The sequence below is a fragment of the Antechinus flavipes genome, chromosome X, assembly GCF_016432865.1.
Source record: "Antechinus flavipes isolate AdamAnt ecotype Samford, QLD, Australia chromosome X, AdamAnt_v2, whole genome shotgun sequence".
Lineage (NCBI taxonomy): Eukaryota > Metazoa > Chordata > Mammalia > Dasyuromorphia > Dasyuridae > Antechinus > Antechinus flavipes.
Window position 1 is genome coordinate 34984037 of NC_067404.1, and position 19185 is coordinate 35003221.

The following is a 19185-nucleotide window of genomic DNA, read 5'->3' on the forward strand; positions in this document are numbered from 1 at the left end:
GTGATAATCCCACCTCCTTTTGGGGTTTTGTTCTATTCTTAATAAGGCAAGGGGAAGGCACTTGGTCCAGGACAATTGTGTCTCAGCCAATTTAGTCAGTTGCTGTTTAATTTCCTTATCCATCCTTTCCACTTTACCTGATGAGAGGGGAGGTCGTGGGATATGTAAGACCCATGATATTTCTAGAGCTTGGGCCACAAATAGGAGGATCTTAGCTGTGAAACAGGTGCCTTGGTCCGAATCAACCCATACCCTAGAATGATATACTCAGGGAGGACTTTTACAACCGCTGAGGCAGTTGCCCAGGCATTGGGGGAGGCTTCCATCCATGAGGTCAGATGGTCCACTACGACCAAAAGCTATTTGAGATGCCCCACTGATGGCAGCACTGATGGTAAAGTCCACCTGAATGCTTTGGAAAGGCCTGATACTAGGGGGCCTTCCTCCTTTTTGGGTTTGTCATTGGGCCGCCCCATTCATCCTCTGACGAACAGGACACCTGCTGATCAGTTGCCTGCTAGTGTGTACAAGCCGGTGCCACAGACTTAGTCAGCACTGCGTCACACAGGCCTTGGACACCCCAAGGACTGCCCTGATGTAAATGGTGGAGCACATGTCCCATACCCGCTGTGGTCAGTACCTCTCTGCCGTCAGGGAGGAGCCAGGGCCCCTCTTTCTCCTCCTGAGCGCCAAGGCTTTGGATTTCCTGCTTCTCTTCTGGGGTAAGAGAAGGTGGAGGCATCGGAGGCAGAATGCCAGAATTCGCACTGTCGTCTCCTCCGTCCTTACAGATTCCTCTCTTCCAGCCCATTTCGCCTCCTCATTCCCAAAGCAGTTGCCTCTTGTCTCAAATGAATCTCCTCTTCGGTGCCCCTGCACATGAATCACTGCAATGTTCTTAGGTGACATAAGATTAGTCAAAATTTCAGTGACCAATGCCCTGTGTGCCAATCCCTTACCTTTCTGTTTCCATTCTTTCCCCCAAGTAATTTACAGGATCTAATTTCTTTTTTCCTTCACTTATACAATGGCCTAAATGTTTTACCTCGCCTTTCACAAATTGTATTTGGTCTTAAGAAATTCACAGTCCCTGTACTCTTAAATAATTTAATAAACTGATAGTGACTTGGACAAGGTCACTCTTTTTCCTTCTTGCCACAAGAGGATCACCTACATATTGTAAGACTTTTAACAGGAAGAAACTTATCCCAGAATGTTCACACAATTCTTACATACCCAAGTAGATGTTTCATAAATTGAAAATTATACCAATCATTTTGCTTTTAAAATACCCAATACACAGAAAAATCCCAAACTACATATTGTCCATAACAAAAACTTTTTCAAAAGGACAAAGGCAAAAACTATTATCCTCGGAATCCCTTTAAATAATTGGCATCGATACACTTAATTAAAACTTCCTATTTTCACATAAAAGAATCTGAAAAGTTCTTAAAAACATCAATTAAACTTTTTGAAATAACCCTTTCAAACTATAGATCGCATTTATGATCCTATTCCTTAAACAAGAAAACCATTATGTTTCAAAGAAACAAATATTCAGTCAATTAACCAAGCCACTCCAGAAAATGATTAGAACGCACTTGGTGGGGGGGGGGGGGGGGAGAGAGGGGAAGAGGGAATTCCATGTGGCCACCCTTCCCCCACTCCTGCACTCTTAGACAAAGGATTCCCTCCTGTTTCTCTACTCAATTTCCCACTTAGGAATCCTTCTCAAGATTTAGGCAATCAGTTTATTTCCTTTCATTTTCCAACGGATTCCTTTTTGATATCATTCAGGCTCTCAATTCGCTCCTACAAATCAATCCTTCATAAATCTCCTGCATTCTTCTTTCCAGTTCCCTTCAGAACTTTGAAGATTCACAATATAGTGAATAGCTAGAAAAACTCCATAAAGCATAACTCACAATGTTAACAAATTACCCAATTTATGTTTCCTTGTTTTCCACGTGGCCAACATTCTAAATTTGGATTCCTCAATGCACCCTTTCCTTTATTGTTTCGGACTCCCAGCCCCTCCTGGGTCCCTTATATTCCTTTTTAGCAGCATCTGAGTTATGGATCTGCTGAATCATGAACCTATTTCTCTTTCTTTCTCTCTTATCCCTGTGCTTTCCCATTCCCTTCTCTGCCCCTCTTTTTCCTTAGCCCGGTCCTCCTCTCTCCTTACATAAACCTTAGTAGTTTCCTCCAATAAAGTTTCCAAAGAAGACCGCATCTACCCTTCAGTCTACTGTAACTTCCTATTTCTGTCCAGCCAGGCATTAGATCCAAACTGCACCTTTAACATCTGTTCATTCTCTGGGCTATCAGGATCTGTTCCTGAATATTTACTTATTCCTTCTCTAATTCTAAGAACTGCGCTGGTGACTAGTAATTTTCTTGGGTGATAGCTAAGGCCTTGTTTACATTTTGCCTCTTTGGGAAGGCATCCCTCACCCCCACAACTATTAACTCCCTCAGATCTTGTATATTCTGTCTATGCGCCTGAGTATTACATCCCACCCTGGGTCATTCACAGGATACTTCTGTGATGGGGACCGCCCCATCATTCAGGGGTGGGTGCCTCCTTTCCCATTTCCGCAAGGCTTGTGCCCGAATTGAGCAGCACTCTTAAGGAATAAACAATATTGACAATACATGCATTAATTCCCCCCAAGTATATAAACTGGGGCCCAGGAATCGATCTAACTGTTTTGACGCCCCAACTGAGTCCTCCATAACAGAAACTAATTCTTTTTTAAATGCCCAGACCTCACTTCTTGATAGGGGTGCATTCACATATCCCATGGCCCCTTGAGTCCCTTCTAATGGGACTTCCCTGAGGGGAAACATATCAACCTCCCCAGCTAGGAGGGGCACCTCTCTAAGTATATCTCCCACTAAACCCCGCGTCTTTCTTGGGAGTGATCCTGCCTCCTCCCTAAAGGGGAGGCTCTGAATAGCCTTCTGCACCAGGTGCTATTCCCTGGAAATAGGAGAATCCGGCCCTTTTCTTATCTGCTCTCCAGGAGCTTCAGCCACAAACTGGGCCTCAATGGGCTGTTGCTCCCCTGGAGGAGGGGGCTAGAGCTTCTAAAGGGTCCCAATCTTACTTCTCTTCCTTTACTACTTTCTCTTTAGCCCCTGGCTCTTTTCTGTTTTCTCTGACAGTGGTTTCTGGGGCTGGTACAAAAAGACTTTAGCAGACCCATCAAGCCAGAGATTAGCATAAGCGGATTCCTCTGAGTCAAAAGGGTCTTTACCATTCACATACAAATTCAATTGTCGACATGCCCAATCCTCGGAGGAACCAAATCTCCCCCCGCCAATATTTTGGCCGCTCCAAACAAAGCAGCAATATTGAACCATCTTTCTTTTGTCCTTTCCTTTGTACCTGGGAAGTTCCTCCCAGTCCTTAAGTCGACTTTCTAATGGGCTGTCGACTAGAATTCCCTGACTAAGGTCCTGACACTCACTTTTGGACTGTGATTTCCCCATCTTACTTAGTTCCCCAAACTAAGTTCAGCAGTTTCTCGGCAGCCTCCCTTGGCAGTTCTTTACCCCTGGGGCCTGCCACAGTCCAGCACTCCACAAAATTTAGCGAGGGCCATTCCCTCGGGTTCCCTAAAACCCAGCCAATAAGACCCCCAAACTATTCCAAGAGCTTACCGAGCCACACGGTGCGGATTCTAAACGGCGCCGGCCAGTCAGGACATTCGTTCCTTCCAAAGGATTAGTTTCTGTACATCACTGAGTCCCCCTGCTTCGGTCCGTTGTCTGATAGGAAGGAAGGACGCGCACGCTTGCGTGGGAGACCACTGGAAAAATTCCTCCATGGGCGCCCACCTCCGCTCAAGGTGCGCACCCGTCTCCCCAAAAGGCACCATCCCGGAGAGTCCCCAAAACTCTTTGGGGCAATTGCACCTCCCCAAACTGACTACTCAGGAGTCGCTCCAAATGATGCACAGAAAGACTTTATTAGAATCTCGAGAAGCGGACCGTCCTGGCCTGTGGGCCCGAAAGGACAGCAAGGATACCCACAGGAGGAGTGTCATTCACTTAAAGATGCTTTCAGACAAAGAACCCCCCAAATCCCATCCTCTATAGGTTGTGATTGGTTACATAAACCTTTATCACCCTATTTGATCAATGGAATGCAGTGAAAAAGGTGATCTACAGCTTCGGCCCCTTAATTCCTTCTTGGACAATGGGATGCAGTCCAGGGCTCATCTAAAATCACGTGACTGGGGCCTATAGGCCTGATCTACTTTAGTGAACAGTCTCTGATCAATATGTGCTTAATCTGTTAAATTCTTCACCTTTCCACACATCCCCACACTGGGGTAATTAAAATATCCTGTTTTCTAGGGCTTCCAAGTTGGAGAAACTTCAAGCATTGAGTTCTATTTTCTAGAGCAGAGAAGTTGGGGTAATAAAATGTACCACTGCTTTCTAGACACCCTACTTTGGGGTGATTAAAATACCTGCTTTCTCGAGCCCCCATGTTGGGGTGACAAAATATACCATTGCTTTCTAGAGCCCCCAAGTTAGAACAAAAAAATGTACCTTTGCTTACTAGATTCCCCATGGTGGGTGATGAAACTATCATGCTTTCTAGGGCACCCAAGTTTGAGATACTAAACCAGAGGTCCTCAAACTTTTTAAATAGGGGGACAGTTCACTGTTCCTCAGACTGTTGGAGGGCCGGACTATGGTAAAAACAAAAACTTTGTTCTGTGGGCCTTTGAATAAAGAAACTTCACAGCCCTGGGTGAGGGGGATAATCGACCTCAGATGCTACATCTGGCCCACGGGCCGAAGCAAATGTAACCCAGAAGAAACTGAGCAAGACAGAGATTAGAGAGTATTTAGTAATTTATTAAATGGAGAGATATACTGGGATCAATGGATCCATGTTTGGTCCCAGGGCTGAATGAGACTATCGTCTCCAAGAATCCAGCAAACAATCAGAGTTCTTGAGGACATACATACTTGTGGCTCAGATGCAGGGGGTAGACTGAGGCAGGGGCGGAGTCAGAGTACTGAGAGTGGGAATGGGATTCTGACAGGGTGGGGTGAGCCTCTGGAGAGGGGGTGACACAATCGGGGGAGGCATCTTGATAAGATGGTATCTGATATTCTAATAGCTTGGGATGGAGAGAGGCATTCTGATGTTCTATCAATTATTCTGATAAAGAGGGAGGGCAGCTGTTGCAGAACTGAGAAGCAGGGAAACCGAGGCAGGACTGGGTCAGGATAATTAGGGAAAGTGAGTCAGGACAATAAAAGAGAACTGTGGCATAACAGAAGGGAAGTAGACACCCCACAGAAGTTTTGAAGAGGGCTGCTAGAAGATATGGGAAAATATCTGGGTATGTGACTAAGGTGGGGTGGAGGAAGAGGTCGTGGTAATTGAACAGGATGAGGAAATGGCGGGGGGGGGGGGGGGCGCTTGAGGAAGAATGAAGAACAGTATGCTGAAATGCCCTAGCATGAGGGCAGGAAGTGGGAAGGAAAGGCCAGGCCCAGACCTTTTGGAAGAAGAGAAGGAGTTTGTCTTGGAGGTTTCTAGGCAACAGCTACCAGAATTTTGATTGGATGACAGATATGGACTGGACCTCTAAGCAGGTGAGATTACTGAATGATGGAGGAAGAGGGAGAGCCTCAAGTCTCAGAGGGGAGCAAGGAATATTGTAACTCCCCTGTCTGATCGGGGAAATAAAGGAGACTGCAGCCAATGCTGGAAAGCCTGGAGGCTATGCCAGAAGGAGGAATAGCCACAAGATGAAAGGAGTGGGAGAGAAAGGATTTAAGATGAAAGCAAAGTGGTCTCCTATTGAGCAGATATTCCAAAGAGCTATTAGGGGGAGGTTCGGGGAGTTGGATTAAAGGAGCGTTCTTTGCCATGGGGAGTAAACACTGAGGAGTTTAATGCCGAAAATATGTATATTTTATATATTTCTATGTAGTTGAAAAATGTATAATTAATATTTCTATTAATTCTGAAAATATCTATATTTTATATTTCTATTTAACACTGAATATGTTTATATTTCTATTTGATGGTGAATTTTTTATACTTAATATTTAATATTTATATTTATAGTAATGGCAGGTCAGGGAGGGGGTCACGAATCTCTGACAAAATCCCAGACCGGTAGAACTAAGGGATTCAGATTGCATCTAGTACAAACTTTATCTGCTCCTTTCAGCAGCCCTCACTCTGCTTGTATATAGCAGTGATGGGGAACCCTTTAGCAGAGCAACCCAGTCAATTTCTATTGTTGTTATTCAATTGTTTCAGTGATGTCTGACTCTTGAGCCCCCATTTAGGATTTTCTTGGCAAAAATACAGCAATGGTTTACCTTCTCCAGTTCATTTGACAGTTGAGGAAACTGAGGCAAACAGGGTTACACAGCTAACAAATGTCTGAGGCTGGATTTGAACTCAGGAAGATGCTTCTTTCCAGGTTTGGCACTCTATCCACTACAGCGCCATCTAAGCTGCCCAGAGACCATTTTCGGGTAGTTCTAATTATATTTTTGGCTACACCAAGCCTTTTCGGTACCTTCTACCCAGCGGTCCTAGTTCTTTTTTTCTGGGCTAAGTGGAACAAATCTTTTCTACGTGACAGTCCAGCAAGTATTTGAAGACTGCCATCTAAGACCTCCCAAGCCTTTTCTCGAAATGCTTCCAGTTCCTTCAACAGAACCTTATAGAGCCTGAACTTTCCTTTACCATGTCTGCTCTCATCTAGAATAAGATGTGGTTCTATACTAATCTTTCCTAATGAGGATGGCTTTGAGACATCTGAGAACTCCTCATGATATAGACGTGAAGTGGGGCACAGCTGAGCACCGGGGCAATTGTCAAGGCATCGATATTTGAATCCCCTTTTGAACTGGATCCCATTTAGCTGACAGGTACTATTCAGATTGGAAATCCAAATGAAAAAATGCCAGAATTATAGATTTGGGGACATCAAAGACCCTTCAAACTGGATCTCGTTCCTTGACAGGAAAGGTTCAGACTGTAAGTCCAAATGAAAAGGCAACAGAATTAAAGATTTGGGAACATCAGAGACAATTCAAACTGGATCCCGTTCATTAATAGGCAATCCTGAGATTGGAAATCCAAATGAAAGGGTAACAGAAGTGTAGATTTAGGGACATCAGAGACCATTCAAATAGGATCCCATTCACTGACAGGCACTGTTCAGACTGGAAATCCAAATGAAAGGGTAACAGAATTAGAGATTTGGGGACAACAAAGGCTATTTAAATTGGATCTCAGTTCATTGACAGGCAATGTTCAGATTGGAAATCCAAATGAAAGGGTAACAGAATTATAGATTTGGAGATGTCAGAGACCATTCAACTGGATCCTGGTTTATTGACAAGATGTTCAGATTGGAAATCAAAAAGGGTATCAGAATTATAGATTTAGGGACATCAGAGCCCTTTAAAACTGGATCACAGTTCACTGACAGGAAATGTTCAAACTGGAAGTCCAAATGAAAGCGCAAGACAATATGTCGATTTAGGGACATCAGAGACCATTCAAACTGGATCCCATTCATTGACAGGCAATGTTCAGGTTGGAAATCCAAATGAAAGAGTAACAATTATAGATTTGGGGAGATCAGAGACCATTCAAACTGGGTTCCATTCATTGACAGGCAATGTTCAGGTTGGAAATCCAAATGAAAGGGTCACAGAATTGTAGATTTAGGGACATCAGAGACCACTCAAACTGCATCCCGATTCATTAATAGGCAATGCTCTGATTGGAATTCCAAATGAAAGGGTAACAGAATTATAGATTTGGAGACGTCAGAGAACATTCAAACTGGATCCTGGTTTATTGACAGGCAATGTTCAGACTGGAAATCCAAATGAAAAAGACATGGAGATGTGTTTTGGGGTCCCTACCTGATGTTCTGAGTTTTGGGGTGTTAGACAACACTGATGTCCTGTGTTTTGGGGTCCCTCAAAGCTCTCATATTCTATTTTGGGGTTCCTAATAGCTTTGTTGTGGTGGCTTTGCTAGCTGTGAAACACTTTGTTTTGGGATCCCTGCAAGACCTAATGTTCTGAATTTTGGAGTGTCTAAAATTGTGATGTCCTGTTTTTGGGGTGTCCCTCCTAGGCCTGATGTGTGTTTTAGGCTCCCTATGAGAACTGGAGCTTTGTTTTGGGGTCTCTCCTGGCTGTGAAATTCTTTGTTTTGGGGTCCCTGCTAGATCAAATATTGTGTTTTGGGGTGACTGACAACATTGATGTTTTGGGTCCCTGAAAGCCTTCATATTCTATTTTTGTGGTCCCTGCTAGCTTTGTTTTGGGATCCCTGCTAGTTGTGATTTTTTTTATTTTAAGGTCTCTGCTAGACTTGATGTTCTGGGTTTTAGGGTGTCTAAAATTGTGAAGTCCTGTTTTTGGGGTGTCCCTGATATTTTATGTTTTGGGCTCCCTGTGAGGCCTGGAGTTGTGTTTTGGGTTCCCTGCTAGCAGTGAAATTCTTTGTTTTGGGATCCCTGAAAGACCTGATGTACCTCATAAATACATTACCACAAACATACATCACAAAGCAAACATATCAAAAAAGAAGCACACATTGCAAAAAAAGCACACATCACAATACAAATATAGATCACAAAACAAGCATACACTCCAATATAAGCTGACGTCACAAAGCACGCACACATCACAATATAAACACACATCACAAAATAGACAACACAAAGAAAGCAAACATCACAAAAGAAACTCCCAAATCACAAAACAATGACACATGACAATATAAACACCCATCACAAAATAAGCACACATCACAAAATTGACATCACAAAGAAAGCACACATCAAAAGTAGCACAGCTCACAAAACAGGCACACATCACAATATAAGCAAGCATCACAAAATAGTCATCAGAAAGCAAATACACATCACAAAACAAACACCCATCACAAAAGGAGCACATTTCATAATATAAACACACATCACAAAATAGACAACACAATGAAAGAAAACATCATAAAAGAAACACACAAATTACAAAGCAAAGAAATAACAATATAAACACACATCACAAAACTAGCATACATCACAAAATAGACATCACAAAGCAAGCACACATCACAAAAGAAACGTACATCACAAAATAATCACATATCACAAAATAGACATCGCAAAACAAGCACACATCACAATATAAACACACATCACAAAATAGACAACACATAGAAAGCAAACATCACAAAAGAAACACCCAAATCACAAAACAATGACACGTGACAATATAAACACCCATCACAAAATAAGCACACATCACAAAATTGACATCACAAAGAAAGCACACATCAAAAGTAGCACAGCTCACAAAACAGGCACACATCACAATATAAGCAAGCATCACAAAATAGTCATCAGAAAGCAAATACACATCACAAAACAAACACCCATCACAAAAGGAGCACACTTCATAATATAAACACACATCACAAAATAGACAACACAATGAAAGAAAACATCATAAAAGAAACACACAAATTACAAAGCAAAGAAATAACAATATAAACACACATCACAAAACTAGCATACATCACAAAATAGACATCACAAAGCAAGCACACATCACAAAAGAAACGTACATCACAAAATAATCACATATCACAAAATAGACATTGCAAAACAAGCACACATCACAATATAAACACACATCACAAAATAGACAACACATAGAAAGCAAACATCACAAAAGAAACACCCAAATCACAAAACAATGACACGTGACAATATAAACACCCATCACAAAATAAGCACACATCACAAAATTGACATCACAAAGAAAGCACACATCAAAAGTAGCACAGCTCACAAAACAGGCACACATCACAATATAAGCAAGCATCACAAAATAGTCATCAGAAAGCAAATACACATCACAAAACAAACACCCATCACAAAAGGAGCACACTTCATAATATAAACACACATCACAAAATAGACAACACAATGAAAGAAAACATCATAAAAGAAACACACAAATTACAAAGCAAAGACATAACAATATAAACACACATCACAAAACTAGCACACATCACAAAATAGACATCACAAAGCAAGCACACATCACAAAAGAAATGTACATCACAAAATAATCACACATCACAAAATAGACATCACAAAACAAGCACACATCAGAAAATACACATCACAAAACAAGCACACATCACAATATAAGTACACATCACAAAACGGACATCACAAAGCAAACACACATCACAAAAGCACACATCACAATATAAGCACACATCACAAAAGATCCCACATCACAACATAAGCACATATCACAAAACAAAGCCACATCATACAATAGATATCACAAAGCAAGCAAACATCACAAAACAAGCACACATCAGAAATGAAGCACACATCACAATGTAAGCATACATCACAAAACAAAGCCACATCACACAATAGAAATCACAAAGCAAGCAAACATCGCAAGCAAGCACATCACAAAACAAACACAGATCACAAAACAAGCATATGCCACAATATAAGCAGACATCACAAAGCAAACACACATCACAAAAGGAGCACACTTCATAATATAAACACACATCACAAAATAGACAACCCAATGAAAGCAAACATCACAAAAGAAGCACACAAATTACAAAACAAAGACATAACAATATAAACACACATCACAAAACTAGCACATATCACAAAATAGACATCACAAAGCAAGCAAACATCACAAACGAAGCACAAATCACAAAAGAAGCACACATCAGAAAACCAACAGAACACAATATAAGCACACATCACAAAAGAAAGACATATCACAAAATAGACATTATAAAGCAAGCAAACATTACAAAAGAAGCACACATCACAAAAGAAGGACACATCACAAAAAAGCACACCTCACAATATAAGCCGACATTACAAAATAGACATCACAAAGCAAGCACACGTCACAAGAGAAACACACATCACAAAGCAAATACACATGACAAAATAAAGAAACACTTCATAAAACAAGCCCTCATCACAAAGCAGATATCACAAAGCAAGCAAACATCACAAAACAAGCACACATCAGAAATGAAGCACACATCACAATGTAAGCATACATCACAAAACAAAGCCACATCACACAATAGAAATCACAAAGCAAGCAAACATCGCAAGCAAGCACATCACAAAACAAACACAGATCACAAAACAAGCATATGCCACAATATAAGCAGACATCACAAAGCAAACACACATCACAAAAGGAGCACACTTCATAATATAAACACACATCACAAAATAGACAACCCAATGAAAGCAAACATCACAAAAGAAGCACACAAATTACAAAACAAAGACATAACAATATAAACACACATCACAAAACTAGCACATATCACAAAATAGACATCACAAAGCAAGCAAACATCACAAACGAAGCACAAATCACAAAAGAAGCACACATCAGAAAACCAACAGAACACAATATAAGCACACATCACAAAAGAAAGACATATCACAAAATAGACATTATAAAGCAAGCAAACATTACAAAAGAAGCACACATCACAAAAGAAGGACACATCACAAAAAAGCACACCTCACAATATAAGCCGACATTACAAAATAGACATCACAAAGCAAGCACACGTCACAAGAGAAACACACATCACAAAGCAAATACACATGACAAAATAAAGAAACACTTCATAAAACAAGCCCTCATCACAAAGCAGACATCACAAATCAAACACACTGTGCAACACAAACATTTCACAATTCAAGCACTTATCACAAAACGAAGACATAACAAAGCAAACACACAGCAGAAAACAGACATATCACACAACAAGCACTCATTAAAAAACAACACACAAAAAATCACAAATCAAACACACATCACAAAATAAACACACATCCCAAAACAAACTCATCACATCACAAAAGAAGCACTCATCACAAAACAAAGATATATAACAAAACAAATACACAGCAGAAAACAAACACATCACAAAACCAGCAGTCATCACATAACACAACAGGCACTCATTACAAAACAAACAGGCAAGGTAGACAGGACGGGAAGGGCAGAGTATCAAGAAGGCTTCATGTAGGAGGCAGTGCTTGAACTGAGTTTTGAAAGAATCTAAAGATTCTTAGAACCAAAGGTGAGGAGGAAGGGAATTCCAGGCCTGGAGCACAGCTTGAACAAAGGCCCAGAGTCTGGAGATGGAATGAGAGGCAGCTACATGGTCGATTGAGCATTGGATTTGGAGTAGGAAAGACCCAAGTTCACATTCTGCCTGATCCTTAATAGCTGTGTGACACTGAGCAAGTCACTTAATTGTTCTGTGCCTCAGTTTCTTCCTTTGGAAAAATGAAAGCACTGGACAGCCACTAACGTCTTTTCTGGGATTTGGGATCGTATGAAGTTTATAAGGAATAGGAAGGCCAGTTTGATTGGAGAGTATGTGCAAGGGCATAATGGGCAGGAAGCCTGGACAGATAAATCAGAGTTACAGTGTGAAAGGCTTTAAATTCCTAACAGAGGAGTTTGTCATTATCTTAGAAGTAATAGGGAGCCATTGCAGTTTAAAGGGATCGAATCATCTAATTATAGCTTTTTATTTTTACAGATGACCTGAGGCCCACAAAGGGATTTGAGTAAAGCCACATCATGAAATTGAAACTCATGTCGGAGTACAATTCCAGTTCCGTGAATTCTTCCTTCGTGTCTATGTTCAAGGGACCACAAGTTCTGGGTTTCCAGCTGGAAACCTGACTAGCTGCCCACTCCTCCCTGACACTGGCTGTTTTGATAAGGAGGGGAGACAAGAGGATCCCTCATCGGTAACGGGTGGGCTGGCCCCAGGATGTAGAAACAAGTGAATGGGCTTAGCCAATCTCTGCTCCCTTCCCTCAGAGCTCCACTGCTTTACCCTTCTATCTGGTCCCTTTTCCCTGCCCGCCCATGTCCTCTTTGCGCCATAATTAGAGTAAAAGCTGAGGACAGCCGACCTGCCCAGGCTCCCTTCACTGTCCTTATCAACTCTCAGAACCCAAGGCCTGTAATATGTCAGAGCCAGACTTGCTGACAGCCTGGCCCTGGGGAGGTTTAACCACTTCCTTTCTGGCTCCGAGGAGGTTGGACCCCAGCTTAGCCAAGCAATGCTGAGCAAGGGCAAGGGGATGTGTGTGTATGCTATATTCATATACATGTACACTCCATGGGATTGCATGAATGCATACAATGATGCGAATATATTTGTGTATATACACACACACATACATATATATATGTACACACATGTATATATAATGGTAGTGGTGGCAAAAACTGGATTCATATTCTACCTCTTATGTTTATTGTCTTATGACTTTGGACAAGTCATTTTCTTTCCCTAGGCCTCAGTTTCCCCTTCCGTAAAATGAGATTCCACTAGCTGGCCTCTGAAATCCTGTCCAGGTTTCAATTTAAGGCCCTGTGTATGACCTTGGATAAGTCACATCATTTCCCTAAGCCCCCAGTTTCCTTATTTATGAAATGAAATGAAGGGATGAGATGGCCTCTAAGACCCTTCCCACCTCTAAATCCATGAGACCTTGGGCAAAATATTTCTCTTCCCTGGGCCTCAGCTTCCTCCTCTGTAAAATGAAGAGGTTATAGTAGATTCATTTCATAGAATTTTATAGAATAGGCTGAGAAAGTTGAAGTATCTTATCTAATGATCACAAACATCAATCTAATGACCAATTTCAAAAATAAAAGATAATAATATATATTTTTAATATTTTTATAAAATAAAACATACCATTAATGAAGATGAAATGTTATTTTGCCCAAATATGTGCCAATAAAATTAATAATCTAAGTGAAATGGAAAAATAATTACAAAATATAAAGAAGAAATAGAATATCTAAATAAATCTATTAAAAAAAAAAAGAAATTGAACAAGCCATCAATGAGCTTCCTAAGAAGAAAGCATCAAGTACATTGTTGGTGGAATTGTGAACACATCCAGCCATTCTGGAGAGCAATTTGGAACTATGCTCAAAAAACTATCAAACTGTGCATACCCTTTGATCCAGCAGTGTTTCTACTGGGCTTATATCCCAAAGAGATACTAAAGAAGGGAAAGGGACCTGTATGTGCCAAAATGTTTGTGGCAGCCCTCTCTGTAATGGTTAGAAGCTGGAAAATGAATGGATGCCCATCCATTGGAGAATGGTTGAGTAAATTGTGGTCTATGAATGTTATGGAATATTATTGTTCTGTAAGGAATGACCAATGGGATGAATACAGAGAGAACTGGCAAGACTTACATGAACTGATGCTGAGTGAAATGAGCAGAAGCAGGAGATCATTATATACCTCAATAACGATACTGCTTGAGGATGTATTCTGATGGAAGTGGATCTCTTCGATAAAGAGAGCTTTAATTGATTAAAGATGGACAGAAGCAGCTACACCCAGAGAAAGAACACTGGGAAAGGAATATAAACTGCTTGCATTTTTGTTTTTCTTCCCAGGTTATTTCTACCTTCTGAATTCAATTCTCCCTGTGCAACAAGAAAACTGTTCGGTTCTACACACATATGTTGTATCTAGGATATACTGCAACCCATTCAACATGTAAAGGACTGCTTGCCATCTGGGGGAAGGGGTGGAGGGAGGGAGGGGAAAAATTGGAACAGAAGTGAATGCAAGGGATAATGCTGTAAAAAATTACCCTGGCAATTTTATTGATTGGTTCTATCAATAAAAAGTTATTAAAAAATAAATAAATAGAAAAAAGCATCAGGACTAAATGAATTTATAAGTGAATTCTGCCAAACATTTAAAGAACACACCAATCCCAATATTAAATAAATTATTTGGAATAATTTATTCCAAATTGGAATCATTGGAATAAAAGGAATCCTACCAAATTTATTTTGTGAAACAAATATGGTGTATTACATACATATATACATGGAAAACCATATTATACATACTTCTACTTATAAGTTCTTTCTCAACAATTCAATAACATCTTCCTTCAAAGTTCCTTTGTAGTTTATTTGGCTTTTAAATAACACTCAGAATAACTTAGTCATTTACAGTTCTTTGAACAAGAATACTTTGCTGTATCTAACATTCTCTTGCTTCTGCTCATTTCCCTCTTCATTTCATGTAAGTCTTTCCATGGTTTTTTTCCCTAAAATCAACCTTATAATTTCTTTCAGCACAGTATTCAATCACAATCATATACCACAACTTCTTTATTCATTTCCCAATTTATGCATACCCCCACAATTTCCAGTTCTTTGCTACTATAAAGACAGCTGCTAGAAATATTTTAGAACATATAGGTTCTTTTCCTTTTTCCCTCTATTGGGTGCACACATAATTCCAGATTGCTCTTCAAAATGATTGGATCAGTTCACAGTTCCACCAACAATGTATTAATGTCCCAATTTTCCATACCCCTCCCAACATTTGTCATTTCACAATGATTTCTATCATTTTAGCCAATTTGACAGGCATGAGATGGCACCTTTTACCAAGAATTAATTTTGATCTGGATGTTAAAAGGTGAAGAGTAGCAGGATAAAAAGAGGATTTCTGTCTGGGGAAACATTAACTCAAATTCCTTAGGTCTCTTTGCCTGGGCCAAAAGTAGCAGTTCTAATCTGATGATAATAGAAAGAGTCCATCTGCCAATTTGGACCTATGTACATTTCTTAATTCTTTTATGGGATCCAGCAGGACTCTGCTGATTGACAGTCATGATGAACTCAACAGGGACCTGTTTAATAATTTGTTTGTTCTGACCAAGGTCAAGCCTCTCTTGAGCTTTAAAACTACTAATTAGGCCAAAAATCCATTTAATCCATTTAATCTGTGGCTTAAACTGGATCTTTCTTTGAGTCTCCAGAGGCATGGAGAGTCCTATAAGAACAATCTTAAGATAAAAAAATAAATTAAATTAAATTAAATGACACATGGACAGCAAGATGTACAGATGAAGTGGGTGAAGGAAATACGAGTGCTATGAAGTCATTTGTTTTAGGATGGCCTATTGTCAATTTGGTTGTCACTTTCAGCTCTCTAGAACAAAAGGCCAATATATCTTTTCCAGAGGTATATTGATGAAGAGGAGAGGAACCATCCAACGAGCATTCCCTTAAAATCTCTCCACAAAACGGTGGGAATTGTGCTCACTCCAAAACAATAACAATCCAGAATTCCAGTACAGTGAATAAAGTCATCACCATGGCTCGTCAATGCTAGGAATAAGTGGTTCTATAAAAGACTGCTAGCTGTGGGTGAATTCACACAAAAAGAAAAAAGAAGCTCCATATCCATGAGTAAGTTATGGAATTAAAATGGGCCACCTTCAAGACACTTTATTTCTGATGAGGGAATCAAAGGACTTCATCTCCTTTGGACCTCCAGGAGTTTTTCCTCAAAGAGCAGCTGCCCCAGGAGATGCGATGCCATTTCATATTGAAGCCCACCCAGGTGTTTGCTTAGGAGCCAACCACTGTCTGATCCCAGCCAGAGGATGTTTAACTATCATAAACTGGGCTCTCACCTGGACAACATGTTAGTGTATTCAACATTCTCAATGCCAGAGTAGCTCTTTGCCCAAATCTGTTTTGGACATGCTTTTTCTTCTAAATCAAAAAAGGCCTCTCACAAATGGCATTTTCAGGCTATTTGGGAATATCAAATCCTTCAGAGAGTTAAAGGGGAAACTTAACTCAGGGATGGAGGTGGACTTAAGACTCTGAAACTATTTTTGTGACATCAAGCATCTTCAAGAGTTTTCTTTGAAACATTTTAGGAAGTATTTTTTTTTTAATCTGATCTCTTTGAACAGTGGATCTGCATCATAGATCAAAGGAATGATGAAGAGAAGATAAACACAGTTAATAGAGCAGCTTTCTAGAGCTAGTGTCTTTCTCCCACAGTGTTTATTTGGAATGTTGCACAGCAATGTGCAACAATCTGCATCCAATCAAATGACGTCTTTTAATCTGGCAGTGTGCTTTGCTCCCAGCATTCTTTGACCACCATCTTCTGCCAGTCCTGGGCTGGAGAATGAATTCACCAAAAAAGATCTCTCCACTGTACAATTTCTAAATTAAAAATTGCTACAGGATATTTGGAGAAGAAATTGCTTTCCTCTTGAGAGATATTTATTTCAATCATCTGTGACAGAGAAAATGACTTTCCAACAGCTTTAGAAAATGAACTAAATGATGACGTGGATGTTCCTTGCAGTGACATAATAAAGAAGCTGGGTCAGGACAGCCATAGCATGGGCTCTGACTGAGTGAATGTGACTTGGATGAGCCTAAAAATGAAAAAAAAGTCAACTGAAAGCAAATCTAAGCAGTCAAGCATACATTATTTTATTATATTATTCATATTATTATATATGTATAATAATATTATATATTATTGTGTATTATTACTTATTATTAATCATATTTAATTATATTGTTATTTGTTATTAATTATATATTATTATATATGTACAATAATGTTATATATTATTATGCATATTATATATAACATAATATTACATATTATATTATACATATAATCCTTTGTATTCTTATACATTGTATAGATTTGAGATATGAGACCTTTATATGAGAAACTGTCTATAAAATTGTTTCCCAATTTTCTACTTTCCTTCTAATCTTGACTACATTAGTTTTATTTGTACAACCCCTTTTTAATTTAATTTAATCAAAATTATCCATTTTACATCTCACAATGCTCTCTACCTCTTCTTTATTTGTAAAATTTTTCTCCTATCCTTAGGACTGATAGGTAATCTGTTCTATGTCCTTCTAACTTACACATGATATCTCCCTTTATAGCTAGGTCACATATCCATTTTGATTTTATCTTGGCAAATAGTAAAGGATATTGGTCTATCCCTATTCCAGTTTTCCCAACAATTTTTACCAAAAAATAGATTCTTATGCCCAAAGCTTAAATCTTTACATTTGTAAAACACAAGTTTATTGTAATCATTTACTATAAGTTTGTATTATGTATTGTATTATGCCTCTGCTATTCCACTGATCCTCACCTTTCTATTTCTTAACCAATAAAAGGTGGTAGTGCTAATTACTGCCTAATAATATAGTTCAAGATTAAGATATGGTACTGCTAAATCTCCTTCCTTTATGTTTTCCCCCATTAATTTTTTTAAGCTTTCATTCTTCTAAATAAACTTTGTTATAATTTTTTCTAGCTCAATAAAATAATTTTTGGTTATTTAATTTGGATGGAATTGAATAAGTATGGGTAGCTAGTTGGTGCAGTGGATACAGTTCTGGGCCTGAAGTTAGGAAGACTTGTCTTCCTGAGTTCAAATCCAGACTCAGACACTTTCTAGTTGTGTGCCCCTGGACAACTCAACTTAACCTTCTTTACCTCAGCTTCTTATCTATAAAATGAGCTGGAGGAGGAAATGGAAAACCACTTCAGTATCTTTGCCAAGAAAATCACAAATGGGATCACAAAGAGTCAGACGTGACTGAAATGACTGAACAACAAGAAAAATTGAATATGTAGATAAGTTTCAGAAGAATTGTCATTTTTATTATATTGGCTCTGTCTATCCATAAATAATTTATATTTCTCCAATTGCTTAAATTTGTCTCTATTTGTATAAGGAATATTTTATAGTTATGTTCATGTAATTCCTGAGTTTATCTTTGCAGGTATATTCCCATGTATATTATGCCATCTGTGGTTATTTTAAAGATTTAAGGCATCTAGCTAGCTTTTCTTTCTTGCAGGTTTTGTTGTTGATTTATATAGCCCAGATTCTAAAACAGTGGTTTGCTATCCCATATAGGATTTTTTAACTGAATGTGGGGGTTGTGAAATTATGATTTATTATTGGTAAATGTTTGATTTGTATACCTATTTTATATACCTATACACCCAGGGTCATGTAAAAACTTCTCAGGCAAAAAGGCGTCATGAGAGTAAAAAGTTTAAGAAGCTGTGAAATAGAGAAACACTGATGACTTATGTGGGTTTATTTTATATCCTGCTACTTTTGCTAAGATTATTGTTTAGGTTTTTAGTTGAATTTCTAGAATTTTTCAAATATATCATCATATCATTTGCAAAAAGAGATA

The 19185-nt window shown here is 39.2% G+C and overlaps 1 pseudogene; it reads left to right on the top strand.

Moving 5' to 3' along the window:
- The window catches only part of LOC127543121 (rho GTPase-activating protein 20-like), a 39877-nt pseudogene extending 22479 nt beyond the window's left edge, over positions 1 to 17398 (top strand).
- Positions 17399 to 19185: the final 1787 nt, after the last annotated feature.